At 46.5% G+C, this 26485-nt stretch overlaps 1 protein-coding gene across 1 annotated transcript in view; it reads right to left on the minus strand.

The window, feature by feature from the left end:
- Positions 1-23294, minus strand: part of LOC138303801 (uncharacterized) — a 229414-nt gene extending 206120 nt beyond the window's left edge. The window contains exon 1 of the mRNA XM_069243223.1: positions 23214-23294. The gene's annotated coding sequence lies outside the window, so the exon portion shown is untranslated. The remainder of the gene's footprint in view (positions 1-23213) is intronic.
- Positions 23295-26485: the final 3191 nt, after the last annotated feature.

Below are 26485 nucleotides of genomic sequence, written 5' to 3' on the forward strand. Positions count from 1 at the left end.
ACTGCTGCTGCTGTGCTGGCCTGTGACCTGCCTGATCACTAGGAGGAACTGCCGTCATCTGCACCCCTTGTGCTGGTCTGTAGCTGGATCCACCAGCCCTGTACCTTCTCCTTGATTATTTGTTCCCAGGGGCAGGGTGCTGTGGCCCCTGACCCCTGCAACGATCTTTTACATCTTTGCCCAGGATGCTTTAAGAGAAGAAAGGCATCCTTTCAATTGCTGGGCTTTGGAGGGGTCCTAGCGCTTTGAAAGCGCTTTTCTTCTGCCCAAGGAAATCACCGCCGCAACCCGGGCATGAAGGAAGACCGTCGCGCCTTCCTAGAGCGCTTTATTTTGAGCCCTGAAATCACCGCCGCAGCCCGGGCTTTTAAATGAGCCCTCGCGCTTTCCTGAGCGCGCTGCCGTCAAGGTGCCCAAAAGAATCACCGCCGCAGCCCGGGGAAGTTAATTTGGTGGAGCGCGAGGATCGCGCTCAGCTCCGTGCCCCTGGGGCACGAGAAATCCCTTTCCGAAATCATCAGGAGCAAGCCTTCTCCTAGCGGTGCCCCCGGGGTTGGGATCGCTCCGAGGAGTGCCCCCGGGGCACCGGCCGGCCCGACCTGGTGCCGGTGTTGTTTTCAAGCAGGAGGGAGAGGAGGACGCCTCTCCCTCACCTGCTCCAGCCCCGGAGGGCTCTCCCGGTGCGCGCGGGCGGGGCAGCAGCCTCATCGGAGGCTCGCCCGTGCCGCAGGCACTCTGGTGGGCCCCCTCGTGGGCCCGAAGCAATTGGAAAGGGGTCTCCCTTCGAGGACGGGCCACGGAGGCCCAGGGAGACCCCAGGAATTGGCGGGACCCCGGAGGGGCCCGTTTTGCAACCCGGAGGGGGTGCGTGGCACCCCCCTCCCCCACAAGAGATTTCTCTGGCCTGGGCCCCCCTCGAGAGGGCCGGTGAAGCCCTAGGGGCGCCCCCAATAGTTACGGTCCCCGGAGGGGCCCATTTTGGGTATCAAGGAGGTGCGTGCCACCCTCCCCTGACCACAAGGACTCAGGGAGGCCCCCGTTCTGCGCAGAAGAGCGCCGGGGACCCCATTTATTCGTTGTAGGCACTGGAAGTGCCTCTGCATCAGAACAGGTACTTTTTAAATGGACAAATATAATTATGATTAAAAGTTCTTGCTACAGACTTTCTTAATTGTGTTATATTACCTGCCTGTACTATGATGCTTTTACATATGTGTGCACATGTTCCTTTTATGGGCATGACTTGCTAATATGTTTCCCTAACTTGCCATAGGTTTTCTAATGTTCCTACTATGGGCGTTTTATGATATGCTTATGACAAGTGTTCTAATGTGATAACGTGTTTCCTGACTACTGCTTATGTTGCAGAATACTGAGTAACCTGTGTGTTATGTGTGACTACTGCTAGTTTGCAGAGTAACTAATGTGTAACGTTCTGACAACTGCTAAGGTAGCAGGATAGTACTGCTATGTGATGTTGGTCTAATAATTATGTTGTGTACAATACAGTGTATTTTCATATAATCTGGTGTTGTGTTTCCTTTGTGGTGGGGATATTGCGTCACATGTATGTGTGTGTTGTGCAAACGCTTTACGCATTGCCTCCGGGTTAAGCCTGACTGCTCGTGCCAAGCTACCAAGGGGGTGAGCAGGGGTTATCTTGGACGTGTAACTCCCTTGCCCTGACTAGAGTGGGTAAGTTCTGCCTGGCTGAGGTGCATACCCTAGCCAACCAGAAACCCCATTTCTAACATTGGTCGTCAGCGGTGAGGATAGGACTTGCGCTTGCACAATACCATTGTGACTCATTATTTCACTACAAGGATTGCGTTTAGACCATCACATGTTTGGCTTCTCTTAACTTTCTCTCTTTGGTCATTTTTCCTGTTGTCAGTTCTCACGCTTGGGTATTGTGGTTGTCACAGTTGAGTTAGTTGTACCTTTTCAAGATGGGGCTTACCTTTGATTTAGAGGACCTGCCGTTTTGCACGCAGGGGGAATTAGAGGGGTTCTGTAGAGAGAGAGGGCTGCCTGTAGAAGGGGACCTCAGGAGATCTCTGAATTTCTTTGAAAGGTTTGTGACATTTACCCAGGGAGGGAGTGTGCTTAGGGGGTACCCAGAGGATCCTGAGTGTAGCGAGGGTTTCCAATGGGAGGGCTCCCAGACCTCATCCCTAGAGAGTGGTAGAGAGACTGATCAGGAGGGTGAGAATGACCGGTTGGGGACGCCAGTTGACAGGGAAGGCCCCAGTGATAGGGAGTCCCTTGCTGGGTCCAGTGTAAGAAGCAGGGCTACCTCTCATTCCTTGACGCCTGATGAGCTAAGAGATAGGCGGGAAGAGAGGGACCTGAAGTTGCAGTTAGCGCGCCTAGCTGTTGAGGAGAGAAGGGCTGAGGTAGAGAAGGCCTTAGTACAGGAGAGAATGGCAGAGGCAGAGAGGGCCTTTGCCAGAGAAAGACTCGCTCTAGAGCGCAGTCTGAAGGTTCTGGACTCACCAGCGCTGCAGGTGGAGTCCAGTGGTGGCAGCAATGTACAGTGCTGTAGCAAAGATGTTCCTCACATACCCATAGATCTGGTACCTAGGTTCCAAGAGGGGGGTGACATACGTCAGTGGTTAAAGGAATATGAGAAGGCTCTGGTAGAGCGCAGGATCCCTGAAAAGGATTGGGGAACTGGCCTAGGGAGTTTTATTCCTGAGGAGGGGAGGGATGCCCTACTGACTCTAGAAGAGAGTGACAGGGAGGGGTACTCCGTTGTGAAGAACGCACTGATTATGAAGTATGGTTTTTCCCCTGAGGAATACAGAAAAAGGTTTAGGGGTGGTAAGAAACTGTCCCACCAGTCTTGGGAGGAGTTTGTGGAGGATTGCTGCATTGCACTAGATGGATGGGTGAAGGGTAGCACAGTAAACAATTTTGAAGGGCTGTTTAATCTGATTCTCAGAGAGCACCTGTTTCGTTGTTGTTTTTCAGAGTTACGCCAACACTTGTCAGTGTGTGAGCTCTCTGACCCCAGGGAGCTTGCAAAGGAGGCAGACTTCTGGTTGCGTACCAGAGGGTCTGGTGTGACATTAGGGGGTGTTCCTAATGAGAGTGGTCTAGGTGTTTCCCAACAAGGTGTGGTGGGAAAGGAATGGAGTGTCCCAGGTAGGTCCCAGTGGACTGGGATGGGTGAGGGACCCCATGTCCCGTCTCCGAGGAGAGGGAATGGGGCTGGGCTGAGGCCCAAGGTGCCCAAGATACCGTCCCAGGCCCCTGAAGGTTCCATGAGTGAACGCCAGGAGGTGAGCCTAACCTGTGCCGTAGGGCCAGCTGTTCAGAAGGATCCCATTTTGTCATTAGGACTTAGGCGGGTGGCTGGTGATAGCGTTCCGCCGGTCCTGGTGTCTGGTAGTCTCGCTCTACAGCGGAGGAGGCGGAAATCCAGACATAGGGTTGAGAGGGGGCTGCGGGCCACAGTGGAGAACCTGGAGGGTCAGGGGTCAGCTCTGAGAGCAGAGCCCCCCAGGAATGACCTTGGTGAGACCATTTCTGGGCTGGGGGGAATCCAGACTCTGTCAGATGGGCAGAGGTCAGGAGACCTGCACCAGCCAGACTCTTGTGTGGCCCTTGGGGAAGGTGTTTCCCTGGTGGGGGGTAGGTGTGCCCCTCAGGAAGTCCTGGTGCGCCAGGCAATGATTCAACCGCAGGGTGGTGACTCTGGGTTGGATGATCAGGTTCAGGGGGTAAACTCTGACCTGATGGGGAGTACGTGTGCTCCCAAGGAAGTCCTGGTGCGCCAGGCAGTGGTTCACCCGCAGGGTAGTGACTCTGGGTTGGATGGCCAGATTCAGGGGGTAAGCTCTGATCTGGTAGGGGGTAGGTGTGCTCCCAAGGAAGTCCTGGTTCGCTGGGCAATGGTCCAGTCTAAGGGTGTCGTCCCTGGACTAGATAGACAGGTTCAGGGGGTAAACTCTGATCTGGTTGGGGGGGCGGTTAGTGTGCTCACCCCCGTGTGAAACTTCTGGTGGCTTCTCCCGAGGTGGGGAGACGCAGGACTCTGGAAGTGGGGTTCAGGGAGGGGGAATCCCGCCTCGGACCCCGTTGCAACCCAAGGGTGTCTTCCCTAGGTTGGGTGGTCAGTCGCCAGGTAGTGATCCTGGGCTGGCGAGAAAGTTGTGCAGGGCTGCTGTACCCAGCACCCTGGCAAGTGTGGATTCTGGTGATACTCCTCCTAGGAGAGGAGGGCGGGATCCTAGAAGGAGGGGTAGAGGGAGGAGAGCCTCGCCTCTAGCCCCTGTAGAACCTATGGGTGCGGGCCCTAGGTTGGTGGATCAGTGGCAGGGTAGAGCCCCTGAACTGATCGGAAATGGAGTGGAGACAGGTTGCTTTGCACCTGGGGCTACCGCCCCCCACTCATTATGGTTTCAGAGACCAGAGGCTCCTAGATGGCCTGGGGCCTGGTTCTGGCCATTGGCAGCTAGAGAATCCCCGTGGGTTGGTCTAGGCTGCCTGGGACGCATTGACAGAGAGATCCCAGTGGAGTCAGGAAGGCGTAGAACTGGAACATGCCCCTGCTGTTGTGGGCCTGGGTCCTTGTTCTATCGCCCCAATCAGGAAAGTACATCAAGGTATTGATTGTTCTCCCCTGGATTTTTGCTGGTAGGGGGTTGTGTTGGACTTTTGGCCATACGCATGGTCATCCCTAGTCTTTTTGCCTCCTTCCTCCTGGTTTTTCTGACCTCTCGCTGTTGGCTCTAGGACTCTGAGCACTTTATCACTGCTGACCAGTGCTAAAGTGCAGGTGCTCTCCCATCTAAAGTTGGTATGATTGGCTTGTACCTAATTGGCATATTTAATTTACCTATAAGTCCCTTGTACAGTGGTATCTCTATACCCAGGGCCTGTAAATTAAATACTACTAGTGGGCCTGCAGCGCTGCTTGCGCCACCCACTGAAGTAGACTTTCAAACCTGTCTCAGGCCTGCTAGCGCAGGGCCTGTGTGCGCAGTTTTCTGCCACAGGGACCTGGCATCTAAATTTACTTGCCAGGCCCAGAACTCCCCTTTTACTACATGTAAGTCACCCCTAAAGTACGCCCTAGCTAGCCCTATGGGCAGGGTGCCATGTATGTAGAAAGGCAGGACATGTGCCATATTGCATGGCCTGTCCTAGTAGTGACAAACAGCCTAACTTGGTGTCTCACTGCTGTGAGTGCTGCCTTCTCATAGGATTGCATTAGAAATGCCCTGCCTTAGGTGTAAGGGGTATTGTCTGATTTATGAGGGGTAGCGTATGCGTGTTTGGTATGGTTGTGATGGTGATAATAAATACTGCTTACTGGTGTGGGTGTGTTTTTTATTACTATCACAGAAATGCCACTTCTAGAAAGTGTGCATTTATCTGTGCTTATAATTCTGGTGCTTTGCAGCTTGACTCCAATCCACGTCTGGGCAGAGTGACAGTTGGGGCTTTGTGCATACTTTTCAGACAGCCTGTACACAGGGAGGGTGGAGGTGTCACAGAGGTGAATCTACATACTGAATAGTCTTCCTGGGCTGAGAGAAGGGAGAGGCGGGGCACACCTACATTTGTAAAGGCTGTGCCCTGGCCTCACACAATAGGGTCGTTAACCCCCCACTGATGTTTGGAGCCTGTGCTGAAAGGAGAGAGGGGGCACTCCCAGAACCAGTTGTAACTGGCTGGAACCTCCTCTCTCTATCATTGTAAAACACTGTAAAAATGGACTATAAGTACAGGGGAATTTTCCCCACAATTTGAACATTCTTGGAACTTGAAACTGGACACAGGACGCTGATGACTGGACTCACCAGGAAACCGCCTTGGACTGCTGCTGCTGTGCTGACCTGTGACCTGCCTGGTCACTAGGAGGAACTGCCATCATCTGCACCCCTTGTGCTGGTCTGTAGCTGGATCCACCAGCCCTGTACCTTCTCCTTGATTATTTGTTCCCAGGGGCAGGGTGCTGTGGCCCCTGACCCCTGCAACGATCTTTTACATCTTTGCCCAGGATGCTTTAAGAGAAGAAAGGCATCCTTTCAATTGCTGGGCTTTGGAGGGGTCCTAGCGCTTTGAAAGCGCTTTTCTTCTGCCCAAGGAAATCACCGCCGCAACCCGGGCATGAAGGAAGGCCGTCGCGCCTTCCTAGAGCGCTTTATTTTGAGCCCTGAAATCACCGCCGCAGCCCGGGCTTTTAAATGAGCCCTCGCGCTTTCCTGAGCGCGCTGCCGTCAAGGTGCCCAAAAGAATCACCGCCGCAGCCCGGGGAAGTTAATTTGGTGGAGCGCGAGGAATCCCTTTCCGAAATCATCAGGAGCAAGCCTGCTCCTAGCGGTGCCCCCGGGGTTGGGATCGCTCCGAGGAGCGCCCCCGGGGCACCGGCCGGCCCGACCTGGTGCCGGCGTTGTTTTCAAGCAGGAGGGAGAGGAGGACGCCTCTCCCTCACCTGCTCCAGCCCCGGAGGGCTCTCCCGGTGCGCACGGGCGGGGCAGCAGCCTCATTGGAGGCTCGCCCGTGCCGCAGGCACTCTGGTGGGCCCCCTCGTGGGCCCGAAGCAATTGGAAAGGGGTCTCCCTTCGAGGACGGGCCACGGAGGCCCAGGGAGACCCCAGGAATTGGCGGGCCCCCGGAGGGGCCCGTTTTGCAACCCAGAGGGGGTGCGTGGCGCCCCCCTCCTCCACAAGAGATTTCTCTGGCCTGGGCCCCCCTCGAGAGGGCCGGTGGAGCCCTAGGGGCGCCCCCAATAGTTACGGTCCCCGGAGGGGCCCATTTTGGGTATCAAGGAGGTGCGTGCCGCCCTCCCCTGACCACAAGGAATCAGGGAGGCCCCCGTTCTGCGCAGAAGAGCGCCGGGGGCCCCATTTATTCGTTGTAGGCACTGGAAGTGCCTCTGCATCAGAACAGGTACTTTTTAAATGGACAAATATAATTATGATTAAAAGTTCTTGCTACAGACTTTCTTAATTGTGTTATATTACCTGCCTGTACTATGATGCTTTTACATATGTGTGCACATGTTCCTTTTATGGGCATGACTTGCTAATATGTTTCCCTAACTTGCCATAGGTTTTCTAATGTTCCTACTATGGGCGTTTTATGATATGCTTATGACAAGTGTTCTAATGTGATACTGCTTATGTTGCAGAATACTGAGTAACCTGTGTGTTATGTGTGACTACTGCTAGTTTGCAGAGTAACTAATGTGTAACGTTCTGACAACTGCTAAGGTAGCAGGATAGTACTGTTATGTGATGTTGGTCTAATAATTATGTTGTGTACAATACAGTGTATTTTCATATAATCTGGTGTTGTGTTTCCTTTGTGTTGGGGATATTGCGTCACATGTATGTGTGTGTTGTGCAAACGCTTTACGCATTGCCTCCGGGTTAAGCCTGACTGCTCGTGCCAAGCTACCAAGGGGGTGAGCAGGGGTTATCTTGGACGTGTAACTCCCTTGCCCTGACTAGAGTGGGTAAGTTCTGCCTGGCTGAGGTGCATACCCTAGCCAACCAGAAACCCCATTTCTAACAGGCGTGTTCAGGATCAGTGGAAAAAGCAGAATGTCCTACATTGTGTTTTGGGGTGGAGGAGCCATGGGTTCTTGTAGCTGAGGGCTGAGCCACTTGGCCGGCATGAAGTGCTTGAATGCTGAGTGTAAATGACCTGTGACCAGCCCATTGAGTGCTCTCGACTAGGAACATGCAAACATAAGTATTTGATATTATGTGTAGCAAAGTTTGAGAAGCTGCTAAACACAGAAATGTTTACCTGCAGAAATCTTCGTTGGGATCTGAAAGCAAACACCATGTGCAGATTTTGAACAGCACACAAGGGCACTCCCATCGAAATAAAAATGATCTTTGGTATGTAATCAATGTCACACAATTACAAACACATTCCCACCAAAACACAAAAAGCACGCATTACGCCGGCATGTTGGACCGGTTTATGTGCTCATTAAAGCAAAAAGTGAGCAGCTGCGAAAAGCACGAGCACTATCTAGAGTGCTATGAAACCGAATAACTAACCAGAGTGTGTGTGCATAAATATGGGGAAAGATAAACAACGGACTGCTGTCAATGCGCCATAAATGCGTCAACATTAGGCCAGCATGTTGGTACAGTTTAAGTGCTCATAAAGGCAAAGGGTGAGCAGTTGCAAAAAGCACGAGCACTGTCTAGAGCAGTGGTCTTCAAACTTTTTAATGCCACTCCCCCTCAGTTGAAAAATAAAAATCATTGGGCCCCCCTCAGAATTTTTCACAATTATTTTTTAAAGCTGGTAATGTTTAAATATGTCTAGACTTATTTAAACATTGCAGTTAAGTACTGTTATCTTTTTAAAAATGCAATAACATGTTTCTGCTTAAAGAAAAGCACTGTTATCTTTAAAAACTTATTTTGGCCAGAGCCTGGTGCCCCCCCCTAGAATCACTTGAGGCCCCCCTAAGGGGCCCCACCCCCAAGTTTGAAGACCCCTGGTCTAGAGTGCTGTGAAACCAAATTACTAACTTCTGCGGCATGTCCTGTGGTGCGGCAAAGACGGCTTATCGTGAGTGTAAAGCAAGATGCCCAAAACCGCATGTGCATAAATATGGAAAAGATAAACAACAGACAGCTGTCAATAAGGCATAAGACCGTCAACATTATGCCGGCATGTTAGTACAGTTTAAGTGCTCATAAAAGCAACAAGCATTTGCAATGTAGCAGGTCTCGCATTTGCTCAAGTTAGAGCTATTAGCGTTGTAAATTCCTAACTGGACTTTTCTTGCCACTTAAATTGAAAATGAAAAGTAAAACAGTTGGCCTAAGCGAGACGATTCAAAGCGCCACAGCCACCATGAGTGCAAAGGAGAGATACAAAAGGAAAGATAAGTTTACTCGCAGTCAAACGTGTCGGCAAATGTACAATTATCCATGTAACTGGGGCAGTCTCAAGGTGGTAACAAAACCGCCAAAGGAGCCAAAGGAGCCAAAGGAGCCAAAGGAGGGACAAACGTGAAGCATTTACCAATGATGATAAAGGATTTTTGAAAGCCAAGCCCATTAACGAGTAAAAGTGATGGACCTGCTGTGGGTGTGGTTTAAAGCCCACAATACTTACAACGGGTCAAAGCGCTTGCGAGCTCTACCTAAACACTGGAGTAAATGCTTGGGTTGCTTAACTTGAGCACAGGACTAATCCCAATAATCAACATTAACCAATAACCATTCTATTAACCACTTCCCTTGGGTTTTCAGAGTAGCATACAAGCTGGTGAAAAGCCCTTCAAAGCCCATCAGTGGTAGTAAGCGCTATATAAATACAATTACAACAATACAATACAATTTACGTCTAAAACTTGGAAAAGAAGGCTCCAAAATATGTTGGGGCCCAGATACCTCACAATCCTTAAGATGGCCCTCTGGTTAGCTGTTGATAAAACTTAGCTTGTATACAGAGTGAAAACTCCACTCGCACTTGGAATGCCTTCAATTGATACCACATGAGCTGCAGATGCGTGAACGTGTCTCCACGCTATTAAAAGAAAGGTCACTTTGTGAAAATGAGATGACTGTTCTCGGCGCACAAACTCCCTTTTTCAAGTGCTGCAGGATTTTAATTTATAGGCTTTGTTTTGGCGGTCACATCTTTTTTAGTTTCATCCATTAACACAACTTAAAATGTCCTGTCTGGGGAAATCTCCCACTGAAATAAAACATATCCTTGTCTAAAACTAGGACAGAAGACCTTAAGCTTTACAGACTCCAAGTTCCCGGCTCATACCTTCATAAAATTATCTTATTCTGATGAGAGAGGAACTTAAAGGGGCTGCAAGATGAATTACTTATTTATTTATTGATACGTTTCTTTATAGCGCATACTAAGCCCAAGAGCATCACAACTCTTTACACCACACAGCATAACTTTGACAGGTAATAGGCTATAGAAGGGAGAGTGTGGAAAAACTAAGAAAGCACGCTGACAACTTGTAGAATGGCAGGTCTCCAGACTTGTGAGCAAGTAACAGTGCGATAAGCGGGCACATAGGTGCACGTTGAGGGACATGCAATCTAGGTCCTATCCGGGGCTTCAACAAAATAGACAATGGACAACAGAAAATGGAGAGGGGCAAGTGCCCATTCTAATCTAGCTTCAGTATAATATTCATGCTTTGGCAACATGGGGGCACTTGTCCCGAGTCAATACCTAACTTCAGCTCCAGAGAAGGAGAACAATCTACAAGACAAAGACCCCCACCTGTTATTAATTACTTTTTTTAGTGTGAAAATACACAAAACAGTACATGGATCCTGTGTGCATTCATATATTTTTATCTAATTCATTTTCTTCAATCCTACTAGCAGTATGCACAAAATAAACTCAGGGTACACAAACTTATTTGTAAACCCATGATGAACGGGACATGCAATAGTTAAACAGTCATATGGATTTTATAAATAAACATAAACAGAAATTAAACACTAGATTAAAATGAATGCACATTGTAAATACTAAGAACCGAGATGCAGCTCCTCTAAGTCAGCCGCCATGAATTAAAATAAATGCGCAGTGTAAATAGCAATAAACGCCACCATGGATGGGGGAAGAGACAAAAGAAACAAGAGGAGGTGCCTTTAAAGCAGCCGCCATGAATTGGAGAGAAAAATTAAAACATTGAAAGAAAAAAACAGTGTGATCACGCTGCTACAGTTCACTCCTAATGAAACCTATCGGTAAAAGTGCAATTATCTATGTAACCGGCAAAAGTGTAATTAACGATGTAACAAGGTCGATGCTATGCAAAGAGCTTGACTTCTGCCAAGCGAGATCGCGCTGCGAGCAAAAGATAAAAATTAGTCCACAAACCTGACAGGAAACAGCGACCCTCGCATGTTTTCAGTACTTGGTCGCAGCGCTCAAGGAGGGCTAACCACCGGAAAAGGCATGACGTATGCATGCCTTCCACTAATGAAAGCAAGCAGATTTTAACATAACAGGCTAGCCGACGAACCAATGAAAGACAACTGACGTGACATGGACGGGGCTTCAAGCCCTTTTCTAACTCCTGAAGCATCTCGCAAGCGAAACGCATGCGCAAGCGCATGCGGCGCAGGCTCGACCCTAAAAAGTGAGCAGCTAGCAAATGGCAAACCTGTGGGCAGGCTGAAGCCCACAAAGTACATACAACAGGTCTCTTTTCACGATAGCACCTGCATGCCCTCTAGAGTCGAGATCTAAAAAGGGATTGTTCAGTCCTACTGATCACTCCATGATATGCTGCCACCACCACAATCGTGTTGCTAAACTCCTGGTGAAGGCTGTAACCTCTGGGTGTCCCTCCAGGTCCAGCAAGACTGAAATCTGTGAGGCAGGCATATGTCATGGCATACACGAACACATATACACACACACAATCCATGTTTGCCTATGACAACACAATCAGCATTAGTGATTCAGACGTCAATACAATTGAGGAACTCAGTGCAGGTGTGCACATCTAATACTACGCGGAGGACTTTTCTGTCCCAACTGAGACTGGGAATATTGTAGTCCCCTTTTGTTGATAACATGGCAAGAGCTACAACACAATTGCATATATTGCACACTCACTGCCTTTGTTGACAAAATGTTGCCGACTTTGTTTTTGATTGAATCTAATGCTTTTTGTAGAATGAGCATTAAGAATAATGATACACTTGCCCTTGTTCACATTTCATGTCCCAGCCAATGACTAATGTATTAAGCGTTCTCCTTGAGTTTCTATTTTTATTCACTTTTTCACAACTCACAAGCACTGTGCTGTCTAACTTTTTTTGAGTGATTCATGTGTTTGTCATAGATACTATTCCATATGAAAGCAATAAGACATATTTAGGGGTTTCTTGGTGTGAGTTTCCATATAATTGGATTAATCATTTCGGAATCCATAATTGAATCCGCTCAAAGTGTTGAAACATACAACTGAATGATTCTTTGCAGGAACCACTGTTGTTCTCACTGTATCACAAACCCAGATTTCTAGGAATTACAGGGTTGCCCCATGTTATGTCATAATTGGTACCTCCAGTGGCATAATAACAAACTAATATAGCAGTCTCTGCAGTACAACCATTTTGGCGATAGCTGTGCTGCACATTAACAAAGAATGAAATGACAGCAGGAGATAAAACCTCAAGTAGTGACAAACACTTTGGTCATATTCCTTGCTTCTGGGTCATTCACTCAGTGGTATATTTTCATTCCTAAATATATGTAGGAATTTACTTCCATTTTAGGGCAATTATCAGCAATGTATCAGGTGCTTGGGCATCTCACAGGTGTAGTGGGACCAGCTCTGATGTATCCTTGTTGGCCATGAGACCAGACATGCTGTTACAACCCTCCAGTTGCCCATTATTGGGTTGAGCAACAAACATATATGAGGCTGGCCTAGCCCCATTGTTATAAACATGCAATTCATATATTGTCATCAAACATAATTGGTACAATAATGTATTACAGTACTAAATAAAATGAACTGTGTGGTGTTTACTGTAGTGGGTACTGTACAAAAGTAGATTGCTACAAGTATAAAATGGATTACCTCAGCCAGCGGTTACAGTATAGAGTACTGTGATGCTGCATGCAGTCGGGTGGGGTCAGTGGGGGTGGGGTCAAAGATATTGCTATAAAAAAATAAAATATTCTGTATGTTTTTCTTTTGGTCTTTCACCATCAGGTAGCCACATATAATATAACATGCAGCCTAAATGAAAAATACATCAGAAAAAGTTGTTACGCATTCATAAATGCACAATAGTGCATTGTGAAACGCCTAGTATTTAATGCCCTGCAGAGGTCTGTATGCAACCAAAAAAACACAGAATTAAGTCTTGGTTGCTGCAATGGATTAAAGTGAGATGTATTTAGTGCTAGGAGGGAGGTCACAGCCTGTGACAGAAAGCACTATGAATATGTAATTCATTATTTTAAACTTAGACTGTTAAAAAAATGTACAAAATGTTTAAGATAGAATAGAGGTTCCGAAATATAGATTTGAGTAATACCCAGAGTATACTAATGTATATTTTTACACTACTGTCCATTCAATACCTCCAGGTGTAGTAAGTGCCATATAAATACAATTATAATTAAAGGCAAGCACTTCACTGCCCAGTTGTTAACCCTTTGCACTACCACTCAAAAAGAATACATCTTTGACATCACAAGGCTTTGAGTGATTAGGTTAATTAAAGCCAGTACCGGCCCCCAAGCATTCTTTACATTTGCATATTAAGTCATGGCGCACATTTCTTTCAGGCAAGTAGGCACCCTGGTAGGAAAGTTTGTTTAGCGGTCGGCCCAGCTTTGTTTTCACTGACAGGAGACTCACTGAATGATGTTTCAGCTGAGGCATTTAAACTGTCCGAATGAACCACTGCGGTTGTGTTTTTGCAAAAAGTAGGGAACGGTGCTTCAAAAAACCATAGAAGTATGTGCACGTCGTGCCCCTCTGATCCCTTCCACTTCGGCGGTTTACTTCAGTCTAGTCTGCCCCGTGGAGTTGAAACATTTAAGCTATTCTCAAATATGGGCTGTCTCTCTCCCGATAATTGGACCAGCACACACTTTATTGAAGCATAGTAAAACAGGCTGTTCCTACTGTGTCCCACATCCACTTTATACCTGCACACTGGGAGATGAAAGCACATACTGAGTATAACATGAATTGAACAGATATTGAACTGTAGAACAGAGAGCTGCGGTGTCGCGTCAGTGACTTCACTGGTCGTGTTCACTAACATATGAACTTCAGGACCGAGGGGTGTTTTAGTAAACCCCTGTGGTGTTTACCCCTTTTGGTGTGACCCCATGGTCACATGATTTATGTCAATAAAGGTTGCGCGGTGGGCAGGCGTGGTCAGTTGGTTCCCCCACTCAAGCAGACCCCTGACGTGCCCGGCGCTGTGAAACTTAACGTACAAGAGTGCATGATCATTTACAAGCGCCGCCATTGCTAAACACTGCAAGAGCAACAGAGTGAGGGAGAAACAATGAAAAGAGAGGCGTTAGCAAACAAAAAACACTGGGAAATTAGATAGAAGAAACAAAGTGGAAGTTTAACTGCAGAATAGTCACTGAATTTTATAATCCTATGTTTGATCTGCAGAGCAGTGGCTGCAAACGTTGTGATATAGGGCCATATGTACAAACACTATTTCCCATAGACACAGAATGGGTAAAAACCTTTGCTACATCTGGCCCATAGTTCATTAGGTTGATTGTGGTGAGGCGGGGAACCAGGTGTAATCTATAGGCCTCACCTCCTACTTCCAGACAGAAAATCCAAGTGCTTGTGTGTGTGTGTGTGAGAGAGAGATTAGTGACAGGTTCCAATCACAGTGATATAAATCAGTGTTGTCCAACCTTTTTATTGCCGCGGACCGGTAAATGTTTGATAATTTTTCCGTGGACCGCTTGTCCCATTGTGTAACAAGCGGGCCACGGAAAAATTATCAAACATTTACCGCCCGCCACAGTGGGGCGGCCCGGTGCCGATTGATCCACGGACCGGTCCGCGGCCCGGGGGTTGGGGAACACTGATATAAATCACCTGGTTAATGTAGGAAGGGCAAAGATCTAATTGCACATTTCATGATCCAGTCCTTCTAAAATAGCTCACTTCCAGCAACAGACTGTGTGGAGCATTCACTGATTGATACATAAAACCTGCAAGACTGTCACATTCAGTTAGCAATCAAAGTGGGCAGGAAGTGAGAGACAGACACAACGCGCCCATACTTTTTTTATTTGACAATAACAGTTCCACTACTTTTTGTTAAAAGACAACTGCTCTGGGATAGTTAATCCAAGCAGCTGAGATGCCTCAGCTGAAGTGGAAAGGATCGAATCTACTGTGCTGTGAAGCCGAGTTAGGAACAGACACATACACGAGAAACAAGCTTCCCTGCCAAGGTGCCTGCTGCCTTCAGAGAATATAAATGTGTGCAATTGGTTAAGCTACACACGTAGTCTGCTTGGAAGCTGGTATTGGCTTCAGCTGATGGATTCATTTCAGACTTCCTGGTGGCAAAGATTTGTTGTTTTTCAAAGGTATTGCAAGGATGTTACCAGCTGAGCTGTGGAGTGCGTGCATTTAATAGTTATATAAATGTCTGCACTGAGTACAGTCGGTGTATTACAAAAATCTATGGGCCTGATTTAAGAGGGCCTAGCGCCACCATAGTGTTTTTTTTTACGTAAGTTGGTGCTATAGTGGCTTTTTACACATGCCATATTTACAAAGTGGCGCAATGCATGCATTGCGCCACTTTGTAAATCCTTTCGCCACATTATGCCTGCGCCGGGCATAGTGTATGCAAGAGGGGCGTTCCCCCATTAGGGGGGGCCGAAAAAAATGCAGCAAGGAAAGATTTCCTTACGCCATTTTTTGCCAAATGTAACGCCTGCTCAAAGCAGGCATTAAAAGGAGGCATGGCAGTGAATACAATGGGCCCCTATGTACTGAGCAGGATTGGCACCAAAATGTTGGCGCTACTCCTCCAGAGTACATCAATAGCGTCAGGAAATCTGATGCTATTGCCACCTACCATGCGACATGGTCTGCCGTATTTTAAATACGTTGCATACATAGTGGCGGTAGGGGGTGCCAAGGGGTGCAAGGAAAGTGGCGCTGCACTTAAATCAGCCCCTATATTTTTGAAGCACTTTTTTTCAATCTTAAACCTAACTCTTGAATGCATTTGTGGCAACCTATTTTGTATGCTGTGTAATGCAAGTTTAAAATGTGTTACATATTCATAGTGCTTTCTGTAATAGGTGGGACCTCAGGATACTAAAAACACTTGTCACAGTCCCTCGCAGCACCAATCAGAAATCAATTCTTTGACTCTCTGGTTACACACAGATATATACATTCACCACATTAACCTTTAGCCACACCTTTGATCCCGCCCCAGGCTCATCACCCCCGCCACCACTGCACTCAGGGTCACAGTTCCCATAATTGTCTTAATGTTCTTTGACCACTGTATTTAGCAGATATATTTATAGCTCAACTATATCTCTGGCCATTAAAAATCAAATGCAAATATGTTTAGCTATTAATTATCAGTCTACTTATTTGCGTGCAGTTACTTGAAGGCAGTACTTTAAATGGGCCAGTACTCACAGGTACTGAGTATCGGCACTTCTTATTTTAATCTCTTTAAGTACCAGCACTTCTCCACTGCCAAGAAGAGTCCCGGTACTCATGACTGGTATCCAGTCTAGTTCTACTGCTGCTGAGGCTGTCAGGGTGGTTCTAGTCTCCAGGACACTCTGACAGCCAAATCGCCTATGTAGCTCTGTGTTGAGCCCCTGCTGATGCATTCAGCAGAAGCTCATTTGCATTACGTCTTGAACGTGCGGTGTTGAGAATATCACCTTCACGCTTACCTTGACAGCCCATTCGGGCCCTGCTCTGTCTATCACATTCACACTACCGGGCGTATGTATACAAAATGAAATCCAGGCAACCCGCTAAAAGCGGTAATTAAGGAAGCCACAGGAGGTAGAAGTTAACAAAATGATCTTTTATGCTGAGTGAGCCTTTTGCATGTTTGCTTGTGTTTAACTGCTTTTGTGTGTGTGTGTTTGTGTACGCAAAAGAGGGGGAATCTGGGCACACTCATAGGGTATTTTGGAGGAAGTGTGTGGATTGCTTTGCAGGTGCATGTGTGCTCGTGCCTCTGTGGATGTGCGTGCGCACGCGAGAATATGAGTATTGAGAACAACGCAAACAAATAACAATACAACATCAAGAAGCTGCACTAGTTAAACAAGTATTGATTGACAAAGCCATTAGGTGTAGCCTTGGTCAAGCTGGTGCAATCATCAACTCAAAAAGGTAATATTGCAATCATATGTTACAAAATAGAAAAATGCCACCTATATTTGGTGACCATAATCTTGCAATAATAAATTTAAAATTAAAAAAGTATTTACCATTCCAAATAGTTTAACAGTGTGAGGCGATGGGCTCGCCCTTCATGTTTTGATATCTATAGTTTGGGAAGGTGGTCGAGCCTACTTTCACCCCTGTTTTTTGTTCGTAGTATAGTTTAGCAGTACTGACACTTCCTACAAAACAGGTGACAGAATTGGTTTCAAACCACGTTTTAGGTTCAATACACAGCACACAAAAGTATGATTCTTAATAGTGCAAGGCAAAGCTACTTTTGGCCCTTAATTATTATAACCTGAAGATCTGTTTTAAACACACACAATGACAGAAAAAACGGATACAAAGTAGAAAGAAAAAAAACATTGCCAAAGTAAAGTAGGGGCCCAGCAGCATGGCTCTGAAGTGCACTTTTTAAGGCAAGTTTCCATGTAATCAGGAAAAATGCTGTCACTCAGTGCAAGATGGCTAGTGACTTTCACGGGCTGACCCTTTATCCATGCTATATGTTTTTGTGAGTGGAAGCAGAATGTGAATGATAGTTGAATAGACCTGTGGATGAAGGGGGTTGAATTAAAGACCCTCTACATATTTATGTATTTTCTAGGATAGAGCCTGCGAGTGCCCGCGCAAGACTCTGCTGTGTTCAGTACAGGGCTTGGAGCTCGCCATTCGATCACCATTTGTTGGTTTGTGTGGCACTATTCTTTACAGCCTCGTAATTTGTCAAGGCATGATTGGCATCACTTCCGTTTCTCTGTGTGAAGCAGGGATCAAGCACTAATTGATGCAACTTAATTAGTGCCCGCCACTGCTATCGACATGATCGAGGTACTATTTGTGGTTTTTAACTTCGAGTGCCCCACAAACAGAAGGCTTGTGACTGGCAAAAACGTGCCCTGCAGACACAAAATGGCAAAATTGTAAATTTTAAAGCTAACTTTATTTTATTTTGCAAAGTCGTCTTTTCTCAGTTTCTTCTCATGTTTTCTTTTGTTTTTGCAAGTTTTCTATCCAGCCTTCTATAATGGGTAGCTATTATCTTTGCTGCTCGGATATTTATATTAGCAGCAGTATTAGCGCTTCCCCAAACACACGCCTGAGCTCAAACATGGTAGCATGCAGGGCTTTAAGTGGGCTGGGTCCAGCCGGCAGTTCTCAAAAGCAGTGCTGAGACGGGTCTCTATTGGACTCTCCATTTTTGCCCTCACCCTCAGGGTTCTTAATAATAATCTGAAGGTCTGCTCGCTCCCTCCCATTGTCAACATGAAATGAGAGGACAGGCAGCGCTCAAAATAGGTGCTGGCATAGTGACAAGAGATTTATTTCAGTTGCAACAACTGGGAACTCGTGTGCAAATCGTGAAATGACTGGGGAATACATATAAATGTAGAGTGTGTGATTGCATAAATATACACATTTCAGTGACATAAAAAATTATGTTTTCACAAAGACCGAACACGATTACTTCAACTAGAAAGAAAATGCCCTACAAAATCAGTTTTGCTCGTGGAAATAGTGAAACTAACATTGTAGGTGGTTAGGATGGGAAGGGAGCAATGCTCCGCCCGTGCGTGTGTGTACCATTGAAAAAACTTAAGGACTAATAACAGACAGAAATATATGTGAATATTTGTGACCATTAATACGGAAGAATAGCGCATCTTCAAGCTGTATATTCCGGTTACAATCTCCTTATGCACTATAGCATGGGTTTCATTTATTTTGCACATTTGAAAGACCAGAGCTTTTATTTTGGGCATTTAAAAGACACGAAGCATGTTGCCAAGTGGCCACTCTAGAGAGTGAGCATTTTAATGTTACTCGTTCTATTATTTATCTGGATGCAATAACAGAAGCAGCAAAATTCCAGCCGGGTGGCACACTATGCTAAGCACAGATTTTTAGCTTGTGTGTTTTTAAGCCATGCCCTTAAATACATCGGCCACACCCCTTTGAGAGACCCCCCGAGATTTTAATAATCGTCAGAGATTAAAATTTTGTTGCTGTGGAGAAACTTGGTAAAACCAAACCCAGAAGGAAATCCTGTACTTGGCAGAGATGACTGGTTGCAAATCTGCATGAGTAAAGAATGAGGAATTGTGCATTTGTAGAATTAACTTTTTATTTCCAATGAGAAAACATGTCCCCATTTAGAGAATCCCCTTCCTGTTCAACCCATTAAATGGGCGGATGTCACTGCAGGATAGCAACACTGACAGAAACAGACTGGTTAAAGATTGGAACCAGGGTGATGAGTCATGATTTTACCCTTTCTGGTGAATAGGGGGACCCACAGGAGATACTGACAAGTCCAAAATGTTGAATGAAATCTTCAGATCTACAAAGGCACACATGACAGCCAGATGCCCGGAATCTATGGGGTTGGGTTCACATTACTGAAACCGGTGACAGTTTGTGGTCATTGTTCAACAATTCAAGTTGTGCAGCATAGACAGAGCAACACAAGAATCAAATCAGTACATGATGCAACACCCTCGGGTGTGGTAGATGACTCACTGGTTGTGATGCTTGACTTCCAAAAACGTCCTTTAATGGCATTATTTTCATTTTTTGCTGCAGATAGAGAAAGGAGGTAAAAAAGAAGTGCTTTAGTTATATGCAGGGCCACTGGAATAATGTGGCAGAGGACCAAATTATGTGACAGGGTTGACCAATTTATGTGGCAAGAAAAAGTCCAGTTATGGATTTACAACACCAATAGCTCTAACTCAAGCAAATGCGAGACCCAGTGCATTGCAAATGCTTGTTTATTTATGCCTGTATTTTGATTTCTTAAGGCTCATTAGATATCTAAAGCAGTCTCTGACCAGGCTTAAAAATGAAAAGGGGTTAGCTGGGGTTCACTTTCAGGCAGGAGCTGAAGCAGTACTGATCTGTGACGTTTTTTCTGCTATTATTGTTTTCTTTTGTCTCAAGTTAAGGTGATAAGAGGATTGGGGGAGGGGGTTGTTTGTGTGTGTGTGGGGGTGTGTGTGGGGGGTTGCTGGTGGGAGAAGAGAGCACGACAATGAAGGGAATCTGGCATGGCTGCATTAGAAGGGTTCAGTAGGTTATAAGTTAAGGATCCTGTGTGCTATATTGTCATTGCACAAATCTCTAATAATGAATGAAATGGGTATTTTTTTCCAAGACATTTCCAACCAGCACAGAGACTTGCAGAATCTGTCTGTTGTACCCAGTGAGTCCTTTTGTTAGGCTGTCCATTCTATGCGTGCAGCACACCCATATTAAACTGCTAACCTGAAAAAAGTTGCATTTTTGTGGTTAGTGTTCTGAGGTTCCTTCCATGCTAGGAGACACCACAACTCAGTCTTGGTTATTTGAGGCCTCAAACATATTTTCATGTGTTATGTAGAATAGCTAGAATCGAGACCCTAGAAGTTCCTAGAAAAACAGGGAGTTCAAGCAGAGGGTGGAAGATGGTATGTATTCTACAGTTTGGTGACAAGAATGCATGACTAATAATACTGTTCAAAGAATGTGATGGCATCTTGAGGGATAACTGAGCTGAAATAATAAGGCTTCCATGGTGTTTCAAATATATACCCTAGAATATTTACCTACGCACCCCCTGATCCCAACTAACAAGAATGTAAAAATACCAGGTGTGGTGGGAGATATGGCTACACACCTTTCTTTGTGTCTGGCTGTGCCACCTCTGGGCTGGCACAGATAGGGCTCATAAAAAGGATAGTTGAGATGTTTGACATCCTGCTTTCAAAGCCTAAAAAAGTTTGTCGTTGGCTGGTTTCCATTGTTTTTAAAAGTCATGAAGTAACACAGGTCACATCCATCACTGCCTCTCCTCCACACCGCTTACCTGTTGCAGACCCAATATGACACAGTGCTTGTCCAATAGACAGAAATGGCCCAAATTACCTACAATACTAGCAACACCCAATATCCCACAGTGCTGAGACCACCTAATGCTGGCCTACAACAATGTGCAGACCTAATATCGACCACAGTGATGAGCAATGTGCATGGTTTTTAATTTGGCAAAGTTGTTCTGAGGGCTCTTTTGCCTGGTCTGATCAAGCTGGTCCATATAACTAGAATAGGCTGCATGAATATGCCCATTGTGTATATGAGGAAATGAAGATAAGCCCTTTACATGAGGATCCCTTGAAAACTATGGCGCTGAAGGAGAGGCGGTGCCTAGGACTGCACAATTACTCTTTGGTTTTACCTGGTTAAAAAGAAAAAGAATAGGTAATCAGTAGTCTGTGGGTGTGCATGCTGAAGCTGCTGTGCTGGCGCTCTCCCTCAATTTTTTTCCATATAATAAAGATAGATGACCTACATCACAGAACCCATTGTGATTAGGGCAGATTTGGGATTACCTACGGGTTAATTTCAAAGAGATACATTTCAATTTTATTTTCTGTCAGCTTTCTTCAGAATGAAGGAAAAAAGGGTCAGAATCTCCCCCTACTTTGCATGTTTATGCATGCATGCAATTGTGAACTAAAAGCTACTCTTCATGAGGGCATCCTGATTTTTTTGTAGTCTATGATCTCTGTGGGGAACAAGGAACCGAGCAAAGATGTAAAATGGCAGAGTCAAGTTCAGACAGAGCTGAACCAAGACCCCAGATCACTGGCACAAAAAAGTACATTTGTAGTCCAATATCACACAGTTTTGGCTTAAATCACAGCAATGGCCCAAGATCAGACAACAATTACTTTAAATCACACGGTCGTTAGCAAGTGCACACATATCTGGCCAGAGACCACACAGCATAGGTCAAGATTACTTTGAGTGCATTGGGCTGCATTCATATGTTAGTGGGTCATGGCAGGAAACTGCCTATTAATCACTATTTATGTGTTTTGCCACATGTGCAGACAGAATCTGCACATCTAAGAAATAAGAAACTACTAACAGGACAGTGCAAGCACAAAAAGAATACTCAACAGATGGCAGACATGCCTTTGTATCATGTCCCACACCTAGGCCCGCCCATAGCCCCACCCACTAGCCACACCCCAAGCTGAATTTGATGAGTACCTGCACTTATTTTTTCCTATTTAAAGCACTGCTTGAAGGTGAAAGGCCAATGACATGGTTACAGAATGTTTATCACTTTGTAGGCACCCCTCTTGACCCGCCTCTATATCCACTGACTTCGTCCTCCTGTCCTGCCCTTCCTTTTCCCTCAAGCTGACACTCCCTATACATTTTTACTTTTTTTTACTCTTCGATCACAATCAAGAATTCGATCTCAGACGCACCCACCCGCCTGACGCCAAGAATATTTCTCAAGAACCTGGGTGGCGGTGCCGATGTTAGTCTTCAGTCCATAAAGCGCCCTTTAGAACCTGATCAGCGTTGCACCTTAGCCCTGAACTCCTAAATATTGCGTGCAAGCAGTGCTTAATTTGTGTTGGTGGTTTCCGGTGCTGGGCACCGGCACTTACTTTTGAGGGCCGGCACTTATTTTTCTGCCTCAAGCATTTACTGTGAGCAAAGAACAAATATAGGAAAGTTGGAGGAAGAAAAACACGAAAAGCGTCAGAAAGCAGAAAGGTGCAAGAGTGAGCTGAAGGGGCAGGGAGTGGCTGTAAATGGATTAAAGAGGCCAGAGTTGGATTCAGGATTATGCTACCTCAGTATTCAGTGCTCACACGTTTAAATGCAGCAGCCGCATGTTTCAGAGGAGAGCTTTGGGCACCAGCACGTTTTTATTTACAAATTAAGCACTGCGTGCAAGTCCCCACGAGGTCGTTCAAAGCCACATCACAGCCATGTTCACCACCGCACGTCATCCTGAGCTGCCATCAGTGCTTCTGAGTCTCCGCAGAGACCTTCGGCGCATGGTCTGCCTGCCCCATGGCCCACCTGTGCCAGCAGCCATCCCCCTGAGACCTTTCATCCTCCCCCTCTGCCCCTCTCCTTCGTCTCGGGACTCCAGGAGCTCGCGCTGATATGACCTTCAGTCACTGTCCAGGTCATTTAAAAAAACACTAGCACAGCGTAACAAAGGACCCGCAGCCCACGCGGTACGGGGTGGGGCCCGAGCTCCAGGGGGTACCTGTCAGCACAGTACTCTGGCCTGAGAGCTCCTGCGTGAGTCCGGAGGGATGGCTTCTCCGTGTACTGTGCGGGGAAGGGGGAGCTCAAATTTCGTTACGCCACTCTCTCCTAGCCTAGGCCTTCAGCTCCGAATCTCTACCCTGCTCCCTCGCCCGAAAACGGCAGCAGCTACCCCTGCAATGGAGGCATTTGATGCCCATTATCATCCTTGTTTCCTTGCCCCACTCACCGTGCCCAGCTTTGGGTTCCAGCGCCGGTGGTGCACACGGAGAAGAGACTGCCAGCACCCAGCCGTTCTGCTGCATGAATAATACTTGATTTTTCATGTCTTGTTCATGAATAATTCACGAAAATGCATGAATAATTCATGAAAGTGCATGGTTAATTCAGGTTCATGAATAATTCAGACGAAATTCCACAAACATTCCTGGTTCATTTATGCTGGAAATGGCTGCCATGCTAGAGCTTTAGTCTGACAAAGAGTTTACTATTCTTCCCTTGTTATGTTACGTTACATAGGTGTATACTTGTATACCCCACATCTACGTACATACATTTTGAGGTGTTCATAAACGTTGACGTCACCAAGGGACAACCAGGCCAATCCAGTGAGCCCCCGTGCAGGTCTGTCGCTGAAGCACATGTGTGTACAGTGCAGTGCTGTGAAAGTGGGCTTTAAAAGTATCCCCTCGACTCACTTTCCAGTCAAAAAGCAACGCCCGGCGTATGATCTCGTGGAAGACAGCCGCAAATAAAAAAATATTGTTTTTTTCCTTACTGCTGGGAGAAGAAATAATCTCCGAGACCATGCCGTGTGACCCCCGAGCATGATTCGTTGAGCACGACCCACCCCACCCTGCCACCTTCAAAACTGGAAAGTCAGAAGGCAAGGGAGATTGACCCCCACCCCCCCTCCATTCCCCCTCCATCCCCTCAGACAAGGGGCCCAGGTCACGGACAGCAGGCTCTACACCAGCTTACGCTGAAGACATTTTTACCAGCAAAGAGGGGACTGGAAGGAGAATGGAGATATTTCCTCACTGGTGGACTTAGTTGAAAGGCTGGAAGGTATTCATGGGAGTCAGTCACATCATTCATTTTTAGCAGCCAGTAGAGCTGGGGCGGAGTCAGTCGGATGAGTTCGCGATCTTTAGATGGGACGCGCGGGGCCAGAGACGTGCGAAGAGTTCAGTGAAGTTCCCGGTGGACACAAGCCTTTTCGTACATTCTGCCGCCACTGTATCCGTGAATTCTCATTCCGAAAGACTTTCCTCTTTCACTTCTTCGACTTCTCACAAGTTCTCACTTTACTCATCTCATAGATTCCAGTGGATCCAATGCTCACCAGTGGCCTCGTGAGCTGAATGGGGTCCGACATTCCTCCTTGCTGGTGAACTTCACCCGTTCTTCACCAATGGCCTCATACATCTCAGTGGAGCCTCACCAGTTCCTCACAACTGGCCTTATACACTTCAGTGGGGCAGCACTCTTTCCGCATAACTGACCTTATACACTTCAGTGGAGCAGCACTCTTTCCGCATAACTGACCTTATACACTTCAGTGGAGCAGCACTCTTTCCTCATAACTGACCTTATACACTTCAGTGGAGCAGCACTCTTTCCTCATAACTGACCTTATACACTTCAGTGGAGCAGCACTCTTTCCTCATAACTTACCTTATACACTTCAGTGGAGCAGCACTCTTTCCGCATAACCGACCGTATACACTTCAGTGGAGCAGCACTCTTTCCTCATAACTGACCTTATACACTTCAGTGGGGCAGCACTCTTTCCGCATAACTTACCTTACACACTTCAGTGGGGCAGCACTCTTTCCGCATAACTGACCTTATACACTTCAGTGGAGCAGCACTCTTTCCTCATAACTGACCTTATACACTTCAGTGGGGCAGCACTCTTTCCGCATAACTGACCTTATACACTTCAGTGGGGCAGCACTCTTTCCGCATAACTGACCTTATACACTTCAGTGAGGAAGCACTCTTTCCTCATAACTTACCTTATACACTTCAGTGGAGCAGCACTCTTTCCTCATAACTGACCTTATACACTTCAGTGGAGCAGCACTCTTTCCTCATAACTGACCTTATACACTTCAGTGGAGCAGCACTCTTTCCTCATAACCGACCTTATACACTTCAGTGGAGCAGCACTCTTTCCTCATAACTGACCTTATACACTTCAGTGGGGCAGCACTCTTTCCGCATAACTGACCTTATACACTTCAGTGGGGCAGCACTCTTTCCGCATAACTGACCTTATACACTTCAGTGAGGAAGCACCCAATCCTCGTAACTGGCCTAATTCACGCCAGTGGAGCAGCGCCCTTTCCTCATAATGGCCTTACACTCTTCAGTGGAGCAGCACCTATTCCTCGCAACTGGCCTTTTACACTTCAGTGGGGCAGCACCCTTTCTTGAATATTGGCTTTAGTTTACACACTTCAGTGGAGCAGCACCCTTTCCGCATAACTGGCCCTCGTTTTCATTGGAGCAGCACCCTTTCCTCATAACTTGTCTCAGAACTTTCACTGTTCTCATCGGCTACAATGGTGAATTCCCCCATTCTTATCTATGGCCTCAGACACATCCCAGTGAAGTCTTGAGCATTTCTCATCACCGCCTTCATTTGCTTCAGCAGAACCTCACAAATCTATCATCACTTCATTAAGGTCTCATCCTGGCCTCTATTGTCTCTATACTCTACAATGTATAGAGTCTAGAGTTCTCATCACTGGCTGTATACACTTCTGCGAATGTCACTCTTCCGTAATCACTGGCTTTGTGTATTTGAATGGAGCCTCACCAGTTCTTCATCACTGGCCCTACACGTGTAACTGGAGTTTCAACCATTCATCATCCGTGAACTCCTAGACTTCAACACGCCCTCCTCAGTTTGTAATCTCTGGACTCAATACACATGAATGGAGCTTTGACCATTCCTCGTCTGTGGCATCTTACAATTAAATTTAATATCAACTATTCTTTTCCAGTGACCTCATAAACGTCAGAGGACCCTCAGGATTTCATCTTCACAGGCCTCATACACATGAATGGTGCCTCACCAATTTCTAATCACTGCCTGAAATACATATGAATGAGGCTCAGTCGTTCCTCATCACTGGCCGAATACACTTCAATAGAGTCTCATCCATTTCTATTCACTGGCCTCAATACACACGAATGGAGCTTCCGCCCTTACCCATCAGTGATGTCTTACTGGTAAAAGGAGTCTCAAGCATTCTTCCTCATTGGTCTCCTCTACTTCAATGGAGCCTCAGCCTTCCCCCATCATTGACCTCATAAACCTGAATGGCGCCTCTCCCATTCGTCATTACTAGCATCTTATGTTTGAAAGGAGCATCGTTTATTAATCATCACTGGGCGTTTACCTCTCAATAGAACCTCACTCATTCTTCATCACTGGCCTCATATGCTTCAGTAGAGCCTCATCTGTTTCTCAATACTAGCCTCCACAAA

Source organism: Pleurodeles waltl, chromosome 7, assembly GCF_031143425.1.
Source record: "Pleurodeles waltl isolate 20211129_DDA chromosome 7, aPleWal1.hap1.20221129, whole genome shotgun sequence".
Classification (NCBI taxonomy): Eukaryota; Metazoa; Chordata; class Amphibia; order Caudata; family Salamandridae; genus Pleurodeles; species Pleurodeles waltl.